The sequence below is a fragment of the Dermacentor variabilis genome, chromosome 4 (genome assembly GCF_050947875.1).
Source record: "Dermacentor variabilis isolate Ectoservices chromosome 4, ASM5094787v1, whole genome shotgun sequence".
Taxonomy (NCBI): Eukaryota; Metazoa; Arthropoda; class Arachnida; order Ixodida; family Ixodidae; genus Dermacentor; species Dermacentor variabilis.
Window position 1 is genome coordinate 181,895,882 of NC_134571.1, and position 21,159 is coordinate 181,917,040.

Sequence of the window (21,159 nt, forward strand, 5' to 3'; positions counted from 1 at the left end):
ATTGCACTCAGCTCGAGCACCAGATGTTACTTTATGTGTTGAACGGGCCGCACCCGGATGGGTGTTATTTTTCCCAGCAGGACTTGTCTCCCGTTCACATATTGAAGGACGTGGCACGCCTTTTGGAAGTACGACGGGTAATGCAACTTCAGTGGTGCGCGAACGGTGCCGACATGAACATTATAGAGCACGTTTGGAGCCGTGTGAAAATGAACCTTTCGAAGAGGTCACTAGAACTGGCGAACTCCGACCAACTATGGGAAGTAATAGAATATCAGTGGATGCGCCTTAAGCGTGCTACCACATTCATCGAGGCTCTCTACGCGTCTCTGCCCCAAGGAATGGAGACCATCGCTCAATTCGACGGTGGCATGACGCGTTATTAGGCCACGAACGAGCAACACGAAGGACGAGCGTAAGCTGCGATGAACTTATTTTGAATTTACCCATCACGATCATTTTTTCCTGATATAAAAGATCTACCATAAATCAATATCGAAGTCGGGAACAGTGCTATCTTTTGTAACAGTTCAGCGCAAAAAGTTATCAGTGACGCAATATCTAACAGTGTTATCGCCGCCTGCTGCCGATGCGAAGTTCCGCACTTGCAGACGCACGGAGGGAGTGCGAACAGTTGTTAGAACAACGTCCCCCTTTCCACTTCGTTTCCGACGGCGGCCGCTGCGTATCCCCCACATAGCTGGGTCTGAGGGTGTTTTCTACGCGTTCCTGTGTTCCCTTTCATATTGCTCAGAATAGTACATGGCGACGCGTTCGAACTGGTCTAGCTAATATTGGGCTTCTTCAAAGGCATCGCCATGAATGCTGTTTGGAACCATAGGGGTCTGCAGTGTTATTTCCGACCCAGCTGCTGTGGCTATTTTAGTTGTAGGAGGCAAACGATTGCTTGAAGTTTCTTGGAGGGGACAGGACTCGGGTGCTACGCCTAGCAGGTCACTACTGAACCGGTGGATCGGTGTTTCAATGCGCGATAGGGATTCCGGGCTTGATCGTCGGCTCTGCGAAGGGTTGCCATGCATGAAGAATACCCAGCACCTCCACCAGTGTAACGAGATTGGATTGACGAGCATGCGGAGTAGCCCCACCAACAAAGACACTTTGTCAGTTGTCCGAGCGAAAAACCAACAACGTCTTCTTCGTATCCGCGCTTAACAAAAACAAAAAAAGCCGCACTGCTTCAGCCTCGTCCCCACTGGAACATACCCGCGCAAATATATTTGTGCCAATATATTTACATATTCTTTGCAGTTGCCCTTTAACAGCTTTTGTTATAAAAGCTCAGGAGAAATTGCACTCGGTAACTCTAAGCAGCCGTTTCTAACAGACGAGGAGAATCTGCCCCGTGTTTCCCTATCTTTCGTAATCTTCAGCAGGTTCCGAAAGTGGTAACCTTATCTCTGCCACAGGGGCGTCCTAGCTACGCTCATAACAGCGTAATGTGTGCCCCTCTATCACTTGAGCAAGAGCAAACGTCATTCTGCTGAACGGCACTGGCGCCGCAGAAGCAAGCCACATTGCCTTACTCTTTGTCTCCTAAGAAGCACATCCAGCGCAAGTTGGCTACCTAAAAGGGACGTGCCACATATTTTTCAACGACACACTGAGAAGTTACAACACACAGGTAGGTTCTTGATTGCTTGCCAATTGCAGTGTGCAAGAAAAATTGTCCAGCACTAATAATCAGAATGAGCATTTACGGAAAGCTTCTCATGGTATACAGTACCCGTAAGGCGTTCTATAGTGTTGATACCCGCTACTGACTAACTGTACTATTGGCTAACATGCAAGATTTATAAGGATTCAGAAGGTGAATATGGCTATAAGGGTTTCCATGGTGATTCAGTGGTTAAAGAGAGAAGAGAGAAAGATGTGTTTGTCCTTTCTTCTGATACAGGAGACACAGAACTTGAAGTAGAGCACAAGCCATAGCGTTTGTTTTGGATGTCCACATATTGGCTGCAACATACAAAACGATTGACTCACCATCCCCTATCCCGCTATCGTCTTCTCGGACTCGCGCACGGCGGTTAGATCCGTCTCGTCCGCCGTCATACCTGAACAGGCGAACACTATTGTGATTAAAACACTTCAAAGGACTAGGGAAAGCAGCGAAGGAGGATACCAAATCTCGTGTTTCCCAGCCCATCTTGATAGCTCAATTAACCCACTTGGATGTAATCTTAACAAGCAGGCCCACCGGAGAGCGCGTGATTTCACGCACCGCGCTGTCGCTGGTAGCCAGGCTTGGAACGAGGTCAACATCCTCAAAGATCCATTATGTACATTCCATGAAATTGTTTCGCATTATCGACTAGGCAGGCGGACATTTCCATCCCCTCACCCCAAACTGAACAAACCTCGGGCTACCACCCTCAGACTCCTGCGAATCCGTTCGCGTCCTACTCCTCGATCTCTTAACAAGATAGATCCTGAACACTCACAGTCGTGCCCCAAATGTGGTCATGACTCATGCTCTTTTGACCACATGCTCTGGCTGTGCCCGGCCTTTAAGGTATCTCCAGCCATCACGAAAGAACAATGGTAGGAATCTCTCAAGAGCAGTAATCTCCACATTCATCTCCAGGTTGTCCAGAGGGCCCACGACTTCGCGGCGGGACTTGATCTCCCGGTCCCATCGTGGGCGGAGCCACCGACTTGATCTTCGGGAGCCTTCGGTTTTGGCACCCCAAGATCTCAGTCCCTCAGGACTCACATAAATTCTTGTCATGTAATGTCAGCATGCGGATTCATCCAGAGTCTACCTCCAGAGAAGCATTTGAAAACCACCACTACATATACTAAGGGGGATATGTATTGGTTAATGGCTAATTTCCTCCTCGAGCACATTATTCAGCCAGACTAGAATGTGGACGTGCAGACTTCCCGTGTGATGGAATTCTCCAGCAATACCGCCAGCGGCAGCACGCCACGACTGGTCGTAGGTAGTGTCCATGTATATGCTCCTGCAGGGAGCAGAGTTAAGCATAGGGCCGCCTTACGTTCCAGCTCTGCAGTGAAGCCACTTCTCGCGCGCACAGAAGGCAAATACCGCACTGTGTTCTATTTGTTTTTTGTGTGTGCTGGTCGCGAGCTATATGCTGAAATTGTTTGCAAGCGCAGAGCAAGATGTCACTTTTTAATGTAGACTACGCTTGACCAATTCGCGGAGCCGGAGGGCTGCCAACCCCCAGAAAGTTTTTGTTTGTATGTACGTACATACACGCTCATGTAACGGAAGAAAGAAGGCCGCTGTCTGAAAGGAAAGACGAAGAGTAAAGGCAGTGTTCGGGCTACCATGTTGGCTTCGTCCGCAGCCTCCTGCTCGGGTGACACAAGTTATTTATTTATTTATTATACCTCAAAGGCCCCAGAGATGGGGTATTACATGAGGGATGGGCTTTAACAAAACAGTGTTTTGAGAGCAGCCTTGAAGTGATGAGTGTCGGAGTGGTGCGTGATGTCGGCAGACAGACCATTCCAGTCCCTGGCGGTTTTCACAAAAAATGATCGTAGATGAGAGGTAGTCTGCGCCGGGGGAGGATACACGGCTTTGCTGTGGTTAATGCGGCTGGACTGACGATGAGCTGGTAATATAGCTGAAATGTGGAGTGGTGAGTGATAGAATTTGTGAAAAAGACACAGTCTAGAAATAAGACGTCGCGATTCTAGATTAGTAAGACCGGCACGAGATTTTAGTTCAGACACGCTTGCATGATAAGAATATTCAGAGTAGATAAACCGGGCTGCACGGTTTTGAATTGATTCCAATGTATTAGATAGGTTATGTTGGTGAGGATCCCAGACAGAGCATGCATATTCTAACTTAGGGCGGACATATGTAACATAAGCTAACAATTTTACTGATGGGGGAGCAAGCCTTAGATTCCGGCGGAGAAAACCGAGGGTTCGATTCGCGGCATTGGCTAAGTTAGTGACATGATGTGAGCAATTTAGGGTAGTGGAAAAGGTTATGCCGAGGTACTTATAGGAGTCTACGGATGAGATTTCGGCACCGTATATGGTGTATTTCCCCGATTGGTGATGCTGTCTGCGATGGAAAGAAACTAGCGAGGTTTTTTTAGTATTCAAAGACATCAACCATTTGTTACACCATAATTCAATGCGTTTTAGGTCATCTTAAAGCAAATGCATGTCTGAAGTGTTAGTTATGCGTCGATAAACTACACAATCGTCTGCAAATAATCGAATGTTAGAAGAGATCTCAGTAGGAAGATCATTAATGTAAATTAGAAAGAGTAGTGGTCCGAGAACTGTGCCTTGTGGTACGCCCGAAAGGACAGATCTTTTAGATGACTGTGTGTTAGCAAATACAAACTGTTGTCGGTTAGTGAGGAAGCTACGTATCCAGTCTAGTTACAAATGGATTAATCTTGAGACGGGAAAGTTTTAGGAGTAGCCGTTGGTGTGGAACTTTGTCAAATGCCTTTTCAAAATCTAAGAAAATAGCATCTACAGGTACGTTCAAGTCGAGGTTAGAGTTTAGATCATGTAAAAATAAAGCTAGTTGGGTGTCACATGAAAGACCTTTACGGAAGCCATGTTGAGCTGGGTGAAAGAGGTTATTGGATACTACAAAGTTTAATATCTGAGAGTAAATAACATGCTCCATTAATTTGCAACAAACACTGGTGAGTGAAATGGGGCGATAACTAGAGCACAGCGATGGAGGACCTTTTTTGGGGACTGGAACAATCTTGCCTACTCTCCAGTCTTCCGGCACCACTCCTGATGACAATGATTGCTGAAAAATAGCACATACCATCGCGCTCACATTTGTTTTGGTGTTTTTCAGCATTTTAGCATTTATTTCATCGACGCCAGACGATGATGTAAGTTTTAATGAATCAATTAGTTTCTCAATGCCGTAAGGACAAAAGGTAATATCAGGCATGGCTTCATGATCCGAAAGAGGAAAGCGAGGTAATATGTTAACAGGTTCAGTTGTGAAGACGGAAGAAAAAGTACGGTTAAGTTGTTCAGCAATTTCGCAATCGGGAATACGATGGTTTTGATCGTCAAACAGAGCTAATGGTTGGAAGTTATTAGGGTTAATAACCTTCCAGAATTTTGGAGGGGTTACTTCTTAACATAGACGGCAGCGTTTGCGAAAAAAAAGTGCGTTTTTCTTTATTTGCTAGAGCTTCGAATTCTTTTTCTGCAAGGTAATACTTATTCCATGCGCCTGCGTTGTTAAATCGTTTAGCCGAGCGAAAAAGCCTTTTCTTTTTATTGTTAAGACGCTTTAGTGTGATATTAAACCATGGGGATGACTGTTTTTCGGTTAGGGTAATAACGGGTACGTATCTCGCGAACACATCGAGCATCTTGTTTTTAAAAAGCAGCCAGTTAGTTTCGACAGAACGCATAAAAAAACTGGCGTGGAATGAAGCAGCAAAATGTGCGAGTTCCGAGTTAATTGCCGAGTAATTTCCTTTGTCATACAGTTTGATCACTTTGGTTATCTTTGTAGGTTGTGTAAGCTGACAGGAGTACGATGCATGGATTATAGAATGATCACTAAGACCAGGCAAATGCGTCATTGCATAAACTTTGTCAGGATCAGAAGCAAAAATGAGGTCGAGTATGTTAGAAGAATTACAACTTTGAGGTGTAGGTTCAGTGACTAGTTGCGTTAATCCAAAGGTTAGGCAGGAGTTAACAAAATCGCTTTCGGTACTGTGTTGCGAAGTTGCGGATGTTAGGTTAGTCCAGTTTATGGCGGGGAAGTTAGAATCACCGAACAGTAAAATCGGAGAGTGATGATGCAATTCAGTTACCGAGCGCAATGTTTCGTGGAATTCTGCAACAAAGTTAGGATCATTATCAGGGGGCGATATCAGACTGCGATTATTGTGGGTGGGTAAGAGGCATTACACAGGACGAACAGAATTTCTAGGGAGGACGATGTCTTAATTTCAGTACATTGAAGGTCCTTATGAGCGCCAATGAATACGCCGCCACCACGTTTGGTAGTTCGATCATGTCTGAAGATATTGAAATGAATGATATGAAAAGATATTGAGATGATATTGAAATGAATTAAATCCTCACTACGCCCGTGGCTTCAACAGCTCATAAGTTGGCGTGCAAACGCACATTATCTTGCAATAACAAGCGGTGCAATGTTGTTCAGCATGCGTATGAAGTCCTCTCGTGGAGGCTGGCAGGCAAGAAATGCTTTAAAGAGTGTTTAAAGAATAATTCACACATGTTTGGTAATCAATCATGTGAGTACATTTTGGCTACCGAAACCAGACGAATAATGATTGTTGCCAAGAGAACTATCGCGGTTGAAGTTATGTCAGTGACCATTAACCGTGACCGTCATTCATCACTAATGGTCGTTCACAGCAGCTGCACGTTTTCGATATATGCACTGCAGACACGTAGATATAAACGCATTTCAAATGTTCCCTGCGTGAATTTTATGCAAAGCATATTTTTACGACTGATACCGCAAACTTAATAGCTGCTTCGTAGCAGTAAATCTGCAAGTGACAAAAGATTTAAGATGCACGAGCGTCTAGTGAAAATTTATTTCGTACAAGGGAATGGACGAGCAATGGCTGGTGGCAGCAGGGGATGAGTGCTGGTTCTTGAAGCCTTGGGGGGCAGAATTGAAAGCCACTATAATGGCAACAAGTTATTGAGAGTAAGAATACGTTAGTTTTTGTTTCACTAATCACATAGGATGGCAAACTTGCAAGTTATTCACACATTACCGACTGTATATGACAACACATATTCTTTGTCACTTCGCACTGCTCAGATTAATTTACTACAACACACTTCTTATTAAACGTATAAAAAGAATCTTATATTCCGCACGTCGACTAAGGCTCACTGATAAGGCAACATATTACGGGCGGTAAACGTTGAAGCTGTCACAGCTGTCTGATCAGCAGAAGCGCACAATGTTTTCACTTACAACAATACGATGAACAGCAGCCCATCAATCGCCTTTACATGAAAATCAGAAAGCCAACAAAAAATTTTAAAGAAATCAGAGTAGAGAAAGACCAGGGTGCAGCGGGCAAATTGTATCTGCTAGAATTTTCTCTGTATTGAATACACTGTTATTAAGCCGCATAGTCTGAACAATAGTACAAGCACCACAGCGAATTGTGCGAGTTCGTAAGTCAACACTCTTGGCATATATTGGCAGCGCGACACAAACGTATCATCCATCCATTGTGCTACGTCTCTGTTGCGCTGCACATATACACAACAAATTGCACAATTGAACAACGACTCATGTCAGGCCTACGCATTTCAGTGTGTACAGGAGTGTTACTCGAGGTAAATGTTCTTTAGCGTAAACATTCAGAACTCGCCTCCTTAAAGAAGGCGAACACACCTTGCATATCCTGGTCTCTTTTGGAGCTGGCCGGTCTCGTCCGTCCGCACAGAACCGCGGAAAAAGCTTTGCCACCTTCCTTGCGGTTTGTGCACTTTGATGCAATGCACCCTGTCATACAGGACTACAAGGGTCAAACTGATGCGCTTCGTATCGCTTCAGCAAAGTCCTCAACTAATTATCGTCGAATACCGTACTCTACAACCGGGACTCGATTGGTGCAACGCACGCTCGACGGTACGCTGATTGCAATTTCGATGGCACTGATGGAAACGAGTCGGCGCTGCGCCCGTAAAGTTTGTTTCGCAGCGGTGCCGTTGAACATATTACATTATATTTTTTATTTGATACTGTCAACCCCGTACTTACGGCAATTACAGGGAGGGAGATGTGTCAAGAATACATGATACCTAACTTTCATTCTTTGTAATATACAAATTCACTAACGCTGTTGGTAGTTAACAGCAAAAAACAAGGAGCAAAGAAGAGTGGTATGCAAAAAAGAGTCAACAAATAAATAAGTGCTCGTAGAAAAATTGGGTATACATCATCGCAAAAGAAAGTCTCTAACGCATATTCGAAATCGCAGTGGCCCTATTGGCTCACAACTGCAATAGGCAATCGGTTGCATATTTCAATAGTTTCAGGAAAAAAAGGTGAAAGGAAAAGCTTGAGTACGTGTTAAATAAGGTTGGATAGCTCTGCTATTGTTTAGACTCTTGATTTTTAGACTATTATTTAGACTAATAATATGTTTTGCATTAACGTGTTGTCGGACCTTGCCGCAAACTGACATCAAGGATATGGGTCTATAATTGTTTACTTGCGTACGGTTGCCATTTTTAAAAACGGCGAATACTTTTGCATTGCGGCAGTCGTGTGGAAGTGAATACGTTCCAATTGACTTCACAAATATTATCCCTAAATAAAAGGAAATCCATTTGGCATATCGTTTCAAAAATTCAGTTGACAGACCATCCGGTCCACTTCCCTTCTTCGCGTCTAATTCAAGCAGCAACTGTAAAACAACTTCATGGCTCATGTCGCTCATATCGTCCTCATATCGCTGTTGATGTATTCGCCTATCTTTTCACGCTTTCCTGTTGTATAAACAGACTCAAAGAAGCGATTGAAAGCATCAGCTTAGTCTTCAACTCGTGTCAGGACTTTTCCCTCATGTTCAATCTGTTCCATTCTTTCATTTTTTTCACTGAATTACCGCCAAAATTTGCGGGCTGAACATTTAATTTGGCAAGCGTGTGATCACATAGCTTTTTTTTGGATTTCTCAAGAGTTCCTTTCACATCACTTTTCATTGCTGCACCTTCTGTCGCTCCTACTTTCCGTTTCATATGAATAATGCTGCGTGTTATCCGCGGATTTCGTTTGCGCGTTTTCTCAATACGAGTAGGAACAAAGGGCTAAACGCATGTTACTATACTACTACGATATCTATGCCACAGTTGCTCCCCAGACTCGCAGTTTGATGGCTGCTCGAAGTAATTGAACTGTAATTTGAAAAAAATTGCACCACGTGATAGCGCTCGGCGAATAGTGGTGTGAGCGGCGCTAGAAGAGTTATGAGCCACTCTGCTCCCTGCGGGAGCCTATACAAGAACACTGCTCGTAGGCTGCTAGGTTCCTAGGTTGGCTTTTTTATACATGAAAGGCTTGCGTCATCTCGCCCCACCGCGCAAGCTACTGGCACCGCGGCAGCTTACGCAACAGCAATCTATACCTGGAAACGTACGCGCGGAGCGCTACGCCCATCGCATTGTAAGCAGAAGCACTTGTTGAACAATTATTTGGTTGGGATTCTTGTCGTGCTGGCTCTTTATTGAAACGAATACTGTGCTGCAAGTTGTACGCGTGATACCAAGGAATGTATACACGTTTTGTTTCACTAGCTGAAGATTTTTCATTCCGTGACAACGACGCGACGAACAATCCCGACCGACTAGAGGCTAACAGCTTCGCTGTAAAGGCAACGTTGAAGTTAGAGCGGCTCATTTTTTGAAGCCACACAACTTCTCCGCATCTCACTTCCCCGAAAGAATCCTGGCAAGTGGCTCGCTTCACTTTCACTGGTGCTGCACCCAAAAGCAGAGCCAACCGACGTTGCTAATACGGAACACGGTACATGTAAGAAGACATGCTAAAAAAACCAAAATGAAACTATAGAGTTTCACGTCTCAAAACCACGATCTGATTATAAGGCATACCGCAATGGGGTCTCGTGACATTTTAACAACGTGGGGTTCTTTAACGTGAACCGAAACCTGCACCTAAGTCGCATTTCGCCCTCATCGAAATGCCGAAGCCGTGCCAGGGATTCGATCCCCCGGCCTCGTGGACAGCAGGAGGTTCGAACGTCGAGATAACACGTAGAATTGAAGCACGGCGGAGCTTTTAAAAACATTACGTTTCTTTTAGTTTATTGAGTGGATTTAACCACAGCTACTCTGGCTCTCGGGATTGCTGACATGGCTTTACTGCAGAAGGTGAGCAATATCCACCTTCTTCATCTGTGTCATGTTTCATAACAGCAAAAGATATGCTGAGCTACGCTGCGTGATCTAACGGAAGAAGAGAAGCAGGAACGTTTATATAGCTCGCAAACGCGTAAATGAGGGGCCACGTTGTATTGCTACGCACCACGATACTTCCCCTTGGGGGAGATTAGACGGTATATTTTGTTTTTGAAGTTCTTCGTAGGAAACTGGTTCTATACATTAAGAAAGACCTACCGCTACACCAAGGCTGCGAACATTAGCTGCATGACAAACCCCGTAGCACAACAGGAGAAGGCAGGGAAAAACGCAGCCCTTTGATTTCTTTTTGCACCTGTCTCAAAAGGGCAGTTGTATCTCTTACGAAAACCGTATCACTTGCGGAATTCGCTGCTGCGCTATCTCCTGCCAAACATAAGAACTAGGACATCTTAAAAAAGAAGCAATGGACATCACAAAGAAAAAAAAACGTTGAAATTCCTACCTTATCAGTATTAGTGCAATAGGGACAAATTATCGCGAGACATTTCTGTGGAGGGATGCTGAAAAGCGAGTGGCGGGCCGATAAGCGGAACGTACTGAGGACACCTACCTTTACGACATCGTTAACTGCTGGCGACAGGCGGCCGTTGTACGTGAAGGGCGACAGCGCACATTTGTGACGAGAATGTAAGAACAGATAACATACTCCGATAGAGTGCAATGTCTGATGAGCTGTGAACAAATCTATGGCACACGTTGTTTTTATTGGTGTTAGCTTCTACAATGTTCAAAGTTTATGCAAATATTAGCAGAGTACCCGTGTAATGTAATGATTTTACACCTCTCTTTCGAAGGATCGCGGTAAGCCGTCGGTCATGATGCCATAATGCCGGCCATACGCGCTGCAACCCGTGTTTAGTCTTCCTAAATTGTCTTTCTCATAATCTGGATCCGCTGTATGTAATTGACCTGGGTAGATGCAGCCTCTCAGGTTCCAATGGCAGACGGCCAGTTATGGATTGTTCTTATATTCCCGAACAATCGAACAATATATTTGCCGTCTGCAGAACAATCTCCAAGTCTACTTTTACAATTTATCACTGAATATAATGAAAGTGCTTTTCGAAATTATCTTTAGCACAGCTTAATATGACAATGTATTTTGCACATCATGCGTTGCTGAGATATTCAATGAGATATTCAGTCTCAATCCTTCCCAGTCAAATAGCTGGAATAGTTCTAGCATGCAGTGAATAGCATTCGACGTTGTGACTCCTTGCAGGACCTCTATTTTTGCAGGTGCTTTTTCGCATTTCCTCTGGAGAACAGGGTAGCTCTGGAGTCTTTCTAGATATTTCCCAAAATATAAATGTATGCTGCCTGCACTCTTTAGTCACGCAGTGCGCTCATAACTCCTGGCTTCCTACTGAGTCAAACGCCATTCAGTAATATACGGAAACCTAATAGAGATGGTGGTTGTGCCACGTAAAGTCCTGAATTTTCACAGTGCCGACATTAGTGTGATGCGTTTCAGAAACGTTTTCCTGATGAAAGCCAGTTCCCCTGGTTGATTGTAATCAAGTGAGGCCATGGTCCTAATAAAAATTTCCTTGTCTAAAGGTGTTTATTTGGCAGAGCTCGGAGCAGCGCAACGTCGAAGGGCAGGGTAGTCACAGCATTCCAAGCACAAGAGCCGTTGCTGAGCAGGAGCGCACGACCCACTAGCGTTTAGAGCCAGTAGCGCTGAAACCACTAGCATCTCTCTTCGCTACAATCATCCCCCGGCAGCGACAAGGGAGCCGTCCGGTGACCTAACAGCTCGTCACGATGAGCGGGTCGTAGTAACGCTTTAAACGATCGACATAAACAATGTCTCGTCCACGGCAGCGCATGTCTGAAGATGGCTCAACTGGTTCTATGACATAGTTCACAGGAGATGCGCGTTGGAGAACACGATAAGGGACTTCATACTTAGGGACCAGTTTTGATGAGAGGCCAGGGGCAGTTAAAGGGACTGATAGCCACACAAGCACTCCCGGAAAGGTGACCGTGACAGTGGCGTCACCGCGAGTACTCCTCTGGTGCTCTTGATCATCGGAAGTAAAGGCCCGTGCGAGGTCGCGGCACTCTTCTACAAGTCTGACCGTGGCAGAAATAGGCAGGCACTCGGATCCATCGGGCCGGTACGGAAGAATGGTGTCGATGGTGTGCGAAGGGTGTCGACCATACAGCAAGAAATAGGGTGAAAATCCAGTGGTGCTCTGCGTAGCGGTATTATACGCGTAGGTGACGAATAGCAGAATCGCGTCCCAGTTCCTCTGGTCGGAGGCAACGTACATTGAAAGCATGTCGCCGAGCGTACGGTTGAAGCGTTCTGTGAGGCCATTCGTTTGAGGGTGGTACGCCATAGTCGTACGATGAACAACGTGGCACTCTTTGAGAATCGCTTCAACTACTTTCGACAGGAAGACGCGTCCGCGATCGCTGAGCAGTTCTTGAGGTGGACCATGCCGCAGGATGAATCGGCGAAGCAGGAATGATGCAACATCGAGCGCTGTAGCTGCTTGGAGAGCGGCGGTTTCAGCGTATCGTGTAAGGTGATCTACTGCTACAGTGGCCCAGTGGTTACCAGCCGACGTCAGGGGAATTGGCCCATACAAATCGATGCCAACGCGCCGGAACGGCCGGGTAGGACAGCGTAGAGGCTGCAGATCAGCTGGCGAGAGGTGGGGTGAAGATTTTCGGCGCTAGCAGTCGGGGCGTGAGCGAACGAACTTTTTAATGTAGTTGTACATTCCTCGCCAGTAGTAGCGTCGTCGGAGGCGCTGGTTGGTTTTGAAAAGTCCCGAGTGACCATACTGTGGATCAGAGTGGAACGATGCACAGAACTCAGAACGCAGGCTTCGACGTACAACTTATAACTACTGGCGGCCGTCAGAGGTGTAATTGCGCCGGTGAAGCAGGTCGTCGCGAATGGCGAAATGGCGAGCTTGACGGCGCAATGCACGAGTGGTTGGCTGCAATGACGGATCAGCGAGGCAGTCTATGATGGAGGCAATCCAGGGGTCCTTGCGCTGCTCAGAAGCGATGGGCCCACTGTCGACGGAAGAAGCGTCAAGCTGGGATATTGCGCAGCAGGCATTGTCGTCTGGCAAGGGAGAACGTGAGAGGGCGTCCGCATGAGCATGCTGGCGTCCGTTGAGGTACCGTACGCGGATATCGTAATCCTGTAAGCGAAGCGCCCAGTGGGCGAGACGGCCTGAGGGATCCTTAGTACAAATACAAATAGGGCCGGAACTTGGTAAGCGCCCAAATGATCGCCAGGCATTCTTTTTCTGTGCCGGTGTAATTGATCTCGGCTTTAGTAAGCATACGGCTTGCATATGCCACAACATGTTCAGGAAACAGTTTTTTGCGCTGCGCTAAGACGGCGCCGAGGCCAACACCACTGGCATCTGTGTGTACCTCAATAGGTGCCGTTGGGTCGTAGTGGCGCAAAATGGCAGGAGACGTCAGCAAACGACGGAGCTTAGTGAACGCCTCGTCGCACTCGGACGACCTCGAATGGAGAGGTGCTGCCAAGAAGCTTCGTCAGGGGCGATATGACGGCGGCGAAATTGAGAATGAAGCGCCTGAAGTAGGAACACAAACCTACAAAACTGCGCAGTTCTTTGACGGACGTCGGTTTAGGAAATTCAGATACAGCACGGAGTTTGGCAGGATCGGGGAGGATTCCATACTTCGAGACGACGTAACTTAGTATCGTGAGCTGCCGGACTGCAAATCGGCACTTCTTTAGGTTCAGTTGGAGGCCAGCGTTTGCTAAGCACGTCAAAACACGCCGTAGGCGTTGAAGGTGCGTGGTGAAGTCAGAGGCAAAAACAAGAACGTCGTCGAGATAACATAAGTACGTATGCCACTTCAAACCGCGGACAACTGTGTCCATCATGCGTTCAAAGGTTGCTGGTGAATTACAAAGTCCAAACGGTATGACGTTAAATTCGTATAAGCCGTCGGGTGTGACAAAGGCTGTCTTCGGCCTATCGACGTCAGCCATGGGTACTTGCCAATAGCCGGAGCGTAAATCTAGAGATGAAAAGAATTCTGCTCCGTGGAGTCTATCGATGGCGTCATCGATTCGCGGCAGCGGGTATACATCTTTGCGAGTGATCTTCTTCAGGCGCCGATAGTCCACACAGAACGGTACCGAGCCGTCTTTTTTCGTAACAAGGACGACAGGGGATGCCCATGGACTGTTCGAGGGTCGGATGACTTCGCGGCGAAGCATATCGTCCACTTGCTCATTAATCACACGACGTTCTGTGGCAGAGACGCGATATGGTCGTTGCCGCAATGGCGGTTGGGAGCGAGTGTCAATATGGTGCGTGACAGCACACGCCCGGCCAAGGGAAGGTTGCCCGACATCAAAAGAAGAACGAAATTCTTCTAAGATGCGCAGAAGCTGCGAACGCTGAGGTGGGGTGAGGCCATCGGCAATAGATGAATCGAACACACCTGTGGGCAAAGGGTCCGACGTAGAGAGAGAACCGAGCGTGTTGTAACTGGCGCAGGACGTGTCTTCGGGAACAACCGTAATTTGTACGGCGTCGATCACTTCCACGTGGCCAAGACATTCGCCTTGAAGCAGCATCACAGGGTATGGGAAGGGGTTACAGACAAAAATAGCTGTGGAGCCCTGTTTGACGTTCACAGTCACAAAAGGCAGCAGCCGACCTTTACGAGTATAAAAGCGGCCCGACGGAGAAAGTAGTGCGATGGCGCCAGAGAGGCTGCTGCAATGCATTGATACAATCACTGACGAGTTGGGAGGAACGTTGGTGCCGTGTCTGATGAGTAGTGTGTTCGCAAAAGAAGCATTATCGGCAAGCGTCATATCTGAGATCGGCGACAGTTCTAGTTCGGCCCGTGCGCAATGAATGACGGCATCGTGGCGGGCGAGAAAGTCCCACCCCAGTATAACTTCGTGGTAGCACGAGGAAATCACAATAAATTTGACGGCATATACAACGTCCTCGATGAGAACACGAGTGGCGCACGTCGCAATCGGGTGAATACGCTGTGCGCCTGCTGTGCGGAGGGCGAATGCAGCAATGGGCGTCGTAACCTTTCGAAGGAAGTGACAAAGCTTTGCGTCCATAACTGATACAGCGGCTCCGGTAGCCACGAGGGCATATGTGCGCACACCGTCAACTAACACGTCTATCACATTGGTCGGGCTACATTGAGGACTTCCGCGTTTTGACGGCGTCGCAGCCCTTGCCTCATGGACTGCGAAGATTAGTTTTCCTCATCCCGAGCTTTGGGACGAGGCCGCATCGGTGATGGGGAGCGTCGGTGTGAAGTTGAGTGGCGGATGTTGGCGGACCGGTGACGCAGCCCGAGGATCGTCGTCGTAATAAGGGCGCAGAGAACCCGCCATTGAACTTGACACATATGGTGTAGCGCTTGGCGACTGCGCGCAACTACAGTGGCGTGCGACGTGGCCTGCATAGCCGCACGCAAAACATATCGGTCGATTTTCCGCTGTATGCCACCGAGTCGGTGCAGCAGGTCCCATCCATGTGGAAGAAACCGTTGGACGTGGCGGCTGGTGCAGTGATTGGATAGCAGGCTGTTTTCGGGGCGTAGCGAGGACTTTGGCGTACGTGAGAAGTCCCCGTTGAGGGAGTTGTTAAGGCTGGGTGACGACTTCTGCGTAGCTGAGTGGTACAGCCGTCGGGATCTGTTGGACCTGGCCATGACTTCGGCGTAGCTGTGAGGCGCAGCCGCAGGAACACGCTGGTCGTGCTCTGGCAAAACCTCGTGCAGTTCTTGCGCTATGACGCGGCGAAACGGAGGCGCAAAACTTGGCGTAGGCGCGTGTACCGACTGCGGCTGTGCAAAATCCACCAACGAGAGTTGCCGGGCAACTTCCTCGCGGACGAACGCCTTCATTTCTGCGAGCAACGCTGCCTGCTGGACATGGCAGCAGGTGTTCGTCACGCGGCAGAGATCGACGGGTCAGTGACCGCTGCCTGCGGAGTTCTTCATAGCTCTGGCACAGTGTGACGATTTCAGCCACAGAGCATGGACTTTTGACCAGAAACATGTTAAAGGCGTCGTCTTCTATGCCCTTCAGGATGTTTCGGATTCGATCAGACTCCGCCATGGTCTAATCGACTTTCCTGCATAGGTCCAGGACATCTTCGATATAACTGGTGAATGTTTCGCCTGGCTGTTGAGCTCGTTCTTGCAAACGTTGCTCGGCACGCAGCTTGCGAACAGCAGGGCGACCAAATACATCGGCGAGGGAAGTCTTCAATTCCGACCATGTCTGGAACTCTGCTTTATGGTTGTTATACCACAGGCTGGCCACTCCAGCGAGGCAAAACAGAACATGGCTTAGTTTGGCCGCTTCGTCCCACTTGTTATGGTCGCCTACTCTGTCGTACGCCGTGAGCCATTCGTCCACGTCAGTGTCGTCCGCTCCAGTGTAGATAGGAGGGTCGCGATGACGAGGCACCCCGGGACACGCAGTGGGTGCAGGAGGAGGCGTTTGCTGGGAGGCGTCTTGGGGCATGGTAGATGGTAGGGTACGAGACCGGAGTTCCAGGATGATCGTGTGAGGGTACCCCGCACACTCCACCAATTCTGAAGGTGTTTATTTGGCAGACCTCGGAGCAGCGCAACGTCGTCGGGCAGGGCAGTCACAGCTTCCAAGCACGAGAGCCGTTGCTGAACAGGAGCGCTTTACCTACTAGCGTTTAGAGCCAGTAGCGCTGAACCCACTAGTGTCTCTCTTCGCTACACTTGGTAAATGTGTTGTACAGTTCTTCGACGAAGCTACTAGGATTGAAATGCTTCAGTCGCTTTCTACGAATTAATATATAGTTGACATGACTTGAATACCTTAGCAAGCTTGAAGTTTTCTGGAGTTTTGTATAAGAGCTTGGCAAGCGCTTTGTAAAATGTAATGACCCCTTCATTTTCAATTACATAGGATCTTATTTCATGTCCTCCTGCTGCATTTCTGCGGTACCTGCCTTGAAAAGCTTTTGTACGGTATTCTTAAGGAAGCACGAAATAGGACTCCCACTGCAGCATATATCTCATACAGAATTCCATTCGATGGTGCCAAAATATTGTGTCAGTATATTGATTCAATGATAAACGCATTACCGTCGACAGTCATTGTGAGACCGGTCATCGCGAATCTTTGAGGCTTTAGTATTCCTTAGGTACTTCACATGCTTTCCCGAGCGGAAGAATTTATCTAGATTTTTGTCCATGAATAATTCTTTCTGTGTTTCTCTGTATCTAGCCATTTAGCCGCCTTCATGCGTCACTGGTTACTTCGTGGTCAAATTAGCCAATCTGGCGTTCTTGATGGAGCAGGGATCGATACCAAGCGTCAGGAAAACTTAGATCAATGAGTGTGTGGCATTGTGTGTATGTAAAGAGGCTCCTCTGCAAGGAGCCCCTTTCATTGCTGACACAAGTCGCTGTAGATGTGGGACAGGGTGGGTACCGGCGTACGATGAAAATCTTTGACACCAAGCTGGCGCACTGGGTACGTGCCATTCAGTCAGGGCCGGTTTTCAGTAAACCTTCTTATGCAAGCTAGCATATGTGGCAGCAGGCAGTAGGTGTGGGCCGCTCCTCAATTATCGTATCTCAAGCCATCTTAGAGGGTATGCATGTGCCAGACCGAAAATGCCGCTCAACAGTGACGGAAAAGATGCCTCAAATTCCTCCCATGCACAGTTGAATATCCCACGTAACAAGCATTCCTCAAACACAGCAACACGATGCTTTAGTACACTGCGCTTGGATGCACAGATTATGTGCCACTTTTAAATGGAGGCCTTTCCTGCCAACTGTTTAGTGTGCGGCAGAGGCGAAAATGTCCGTGTATCGTCCAATGGCTAGATGTTAACAGCCACAGGGGGTCAAAATTCGCAAACGTCGTCCACAAACGTCGAAGATCATATTTTTGTACGTATAATCCCTGTATATACATTATCAAAAAAGTGGTCCAATACCGGCGACAGTGCAAACCAGAAGCAGTAGCTCGTACCCTATAAGACAGAGGCTTCGAGCATTCACCAAAGTGAGGCGAAGAGTGCGTATATTATTTGGAATCATGCAAACAACACGCAGAACAGCATACACTTCAGTAAAGAACAAGCATAAAAGAAGCATCCAACCCACATAATTGATGACAAGGCACTCCTGATACCATTGACAAGAACGTAGCGCTCCTGCTGCTGATTACGATTACGCATGCGCTCGCTGCGACTGCAGTGACGTCCCTAGCCTTTCGTATATAAAAAATCCAGCCTAGCAGCTGTATTCAATGTTGTTGCGACCACGTGCTGTCAGAATTACCCTTACTTTCATTATTATCAGTACGGTATATCACGTTCGCTACCCTTACTCTAAAGCAAAAAAAAAAATATTGCGTACCCCCCTAAGCAGTTGTAGGGGTGGCTTTTAACAGCTTCGCTGCACGTCCACTTTCGCCGAGCCGGGATGGCGAGTCAACTTTCATTGCGAAAGCTACGGCACAGGAAGCTCCTGAGTGGTGACTGTAACGTGTATACAAGCAACACCTGAAAATGTTTATTCGCTGTATAAGTAATCATACGTTTTACGAGTTAGTGCTCATACACAAAGGTGCCCGTTCGTTTTGAAAAATAAATGTTTTCGTTTCGTCGCAAGTATGGCAGGGCAGCAAAGCAGCATGCAGGGGAACGGATAGTGCGCATAACCTTTTTTTGTTAGGCGTGTAGCATGTCTCGTTGCAGAGTATGAGTAGTATTTATTTTCTGTGCAAGTTTCCTGAAACTAATTTGCCCCAGCTAAACGTCAGCGGTGGGATAAATCGAATCCTCCAAACTCACAACAGAGAGCTTGACGAATGCACCGTCTAATAGTGAGACTAGAAATTTATAGTAAGGTGTGGATGAACTGAACTCGCACAACTAGTTGCGGGGAAATTAAAAAAAAGACAGAAAGGAAAATTGGAAAAAAAGCTTTTCCCATCCCACCCAATGAAGGAATTGATGTAGCGCGAAGCGTTTTGCAGGCAGCCCATATTCGGCATTCTTTGTGGCTCCGGAAAATGTTACCAGGTGGGCAAACATGTTTTTGTAAGTGCAGTAATTTGTGTGACCCGAGCGTAGCTGTGTACGATGACAGCAAGACGACGGCCACGTTGACGCTAATTGTATGACGGCAAGGGCGTGAATTTTACGGTCACCGTTCGACACAAATATAAACGTGTCTTTTGGGTTCTGCGTAGATAGTGCGTAGGTACACTCGGTGCGCAGATAGATCGAGTGTGGCGTGATTGCGAATATTATACAATCGAGATTGCATAACAACGTGATGACGGGAGTGTTCTACAATCGTGCGCATCTACGTCTATGTAATGTGATCTAGGTTAACACGACAATGGAACTTGTACTCCGGCTAAGAAGCTTTAGAACGTGATGAACCTGGGCCGGTCATAATAGCTGTCCCATGTCAAACAGTTTTCACATAGCCCTAGTTGTAACGAGGATGGTACTGGGAAATGTGGGGCAATGGCGATGGCAGTGCAATGTAACACAGCCGCCCAAAGCACAAAATGTCGCGAGGAAAGAAAGCAAGGAAGTGACACAGAACAGCAAACTCATTTGGTTACAGCATATAGAATAAACTGCTGCGAAAGCATGCCGTGGTATAGGATTATTATCACGACAGAGCAATAATACTTCAAGAACGCGAAGACATGCTCTGCTGATGATATATGGCCTTTATGTCTGGCCAATGTTAAAATTTTGGTGTGTTATCTTTTCTATACATTCCCTTGTTCTGAAAACATGGGATGTGTTGGGCTTTGGTTTGCACCTCCTCATGTTTGTCTAGGGCTCCTGAAAAGTGTGGGCCTTACTTAATGGCGAGTTTTCGACTGCTAAGTGCCAAAAAATTTCGGCTACTGCACGGATTATGTGTTAGAAAGAACTAGACAATCTTTTAGTAGCAAGCCAACTTAATGTTATTATAATTAGCCACATTATTTTAAGCAAAATGTGGTCTTTGAACATGTGTTACTTCACGGTTGAATGTAAAGCTTTATAATATTATACCGGACAATTATACTAACATTTCTCTAGAAATTATTTTCACTAATATGTATCCGAATAAAGCTAACTTTCTTTTCTCACGAATTATCGATGACTGACAGTATGGTCACTTGCAGCATCTTCAGCTCAACCTTAGGTTATCGACAGTTATCTCAAAGGGTAGAGAATTTGCAGATGTAGCAGACTTCTCGTATTCGCTAGATTGTTCCTATTAGAAGAAAGTTCCTGATGGCACTCATTGTTTTATCTAGCAGCGTTTTTAGGTTTATTATAGCAGCTATTATTACCTTCTGACAGTGTCCCAGTTCGCTTCTTACAACGGGAAAAGTTTGGAATATCTTAGAAGTAAGATAACCATTGGCTCCATCTCATTTTCGACTTCACAAAATTCAGGCGCCTCTATACGAACGTTGGCCTTTGTTGAGTTCAGATTTATTTTGTTAAAGGCCCCTTTACTACGAGCGTTACCTAAGGCGTGGGTACAGCTGGTAAGATTCATAAAAGGAACCCAAAATCAAGAAAGAGGCTGACAGATGAAATATCATAGCATTTGCGTTGAAAAGCAAGACTACATAGATTGACTCCGATTACCTTAAAGAAGCACTATCAAGCAGGAACCACCCGAACAGTGACCTTCAAAAAGCGTACACCGTTGCAACCACACCTGATCGAGTCGAGGTCCTCCAGCCCCACCCGAAAATCACAAGAATAACAACGCTTAATCTTACTAGTAAATTCTCAAGCGCTCTCCCAAACGTGAACATCCCCAGTAAATACTACCCAATCTTCACCAGCAACAAGAAACATAAAAAATAATTCCACACCCGCCCAGAGTACTTTACAGACGCAATGATAATTGTAAAGACATTCTTGTGCATGCCAAACAAATGAAAAAAACGAAATGGGAACCGGTCCCTGGGCAGCCCAAGGTGGTGCACATGCAAATATATGCAATCTACTACTACCGTAAGTATATAGCGTCGAATTATTCACACAAGGCAACTTCGGGCTTCCCCTGCACATAAAGCAAAGTAGTATACTGTCTAGAATGTGCCACTTGTTGCAAACAGTACACAGGTGAGGCTAGACGAAAAATTCATACAAGACTCAAAGGTCACAGCGCAGATGGAAAGCACAA

General features: G+C 46.7%; 1 protein-coding gene across 3 annotated transcripts in view; it reads left to right on the top strand.

Moving 5' to 3' along the window:
• The first annotated feature begins 1,481 nt into the window (after positions 1-1,481).
• Positions 1,482-21,159, top strand: part of LOC142579982 (uncharacterized) — a 153,190-nt gene continuing 133,512 nt past the window's right edge. For all 3 annotated transcript variants that reach the window (XM_075690680.1, XM_075690681.1, XM_075690682.1), the window contains exon 1: positions 1,482-1,642. The gene's annotated coding sequence lies outside the window, so the exon portion shown is untranslated. The remainder of the gene's footprint in view (positions 1,643-21,159) is intronic.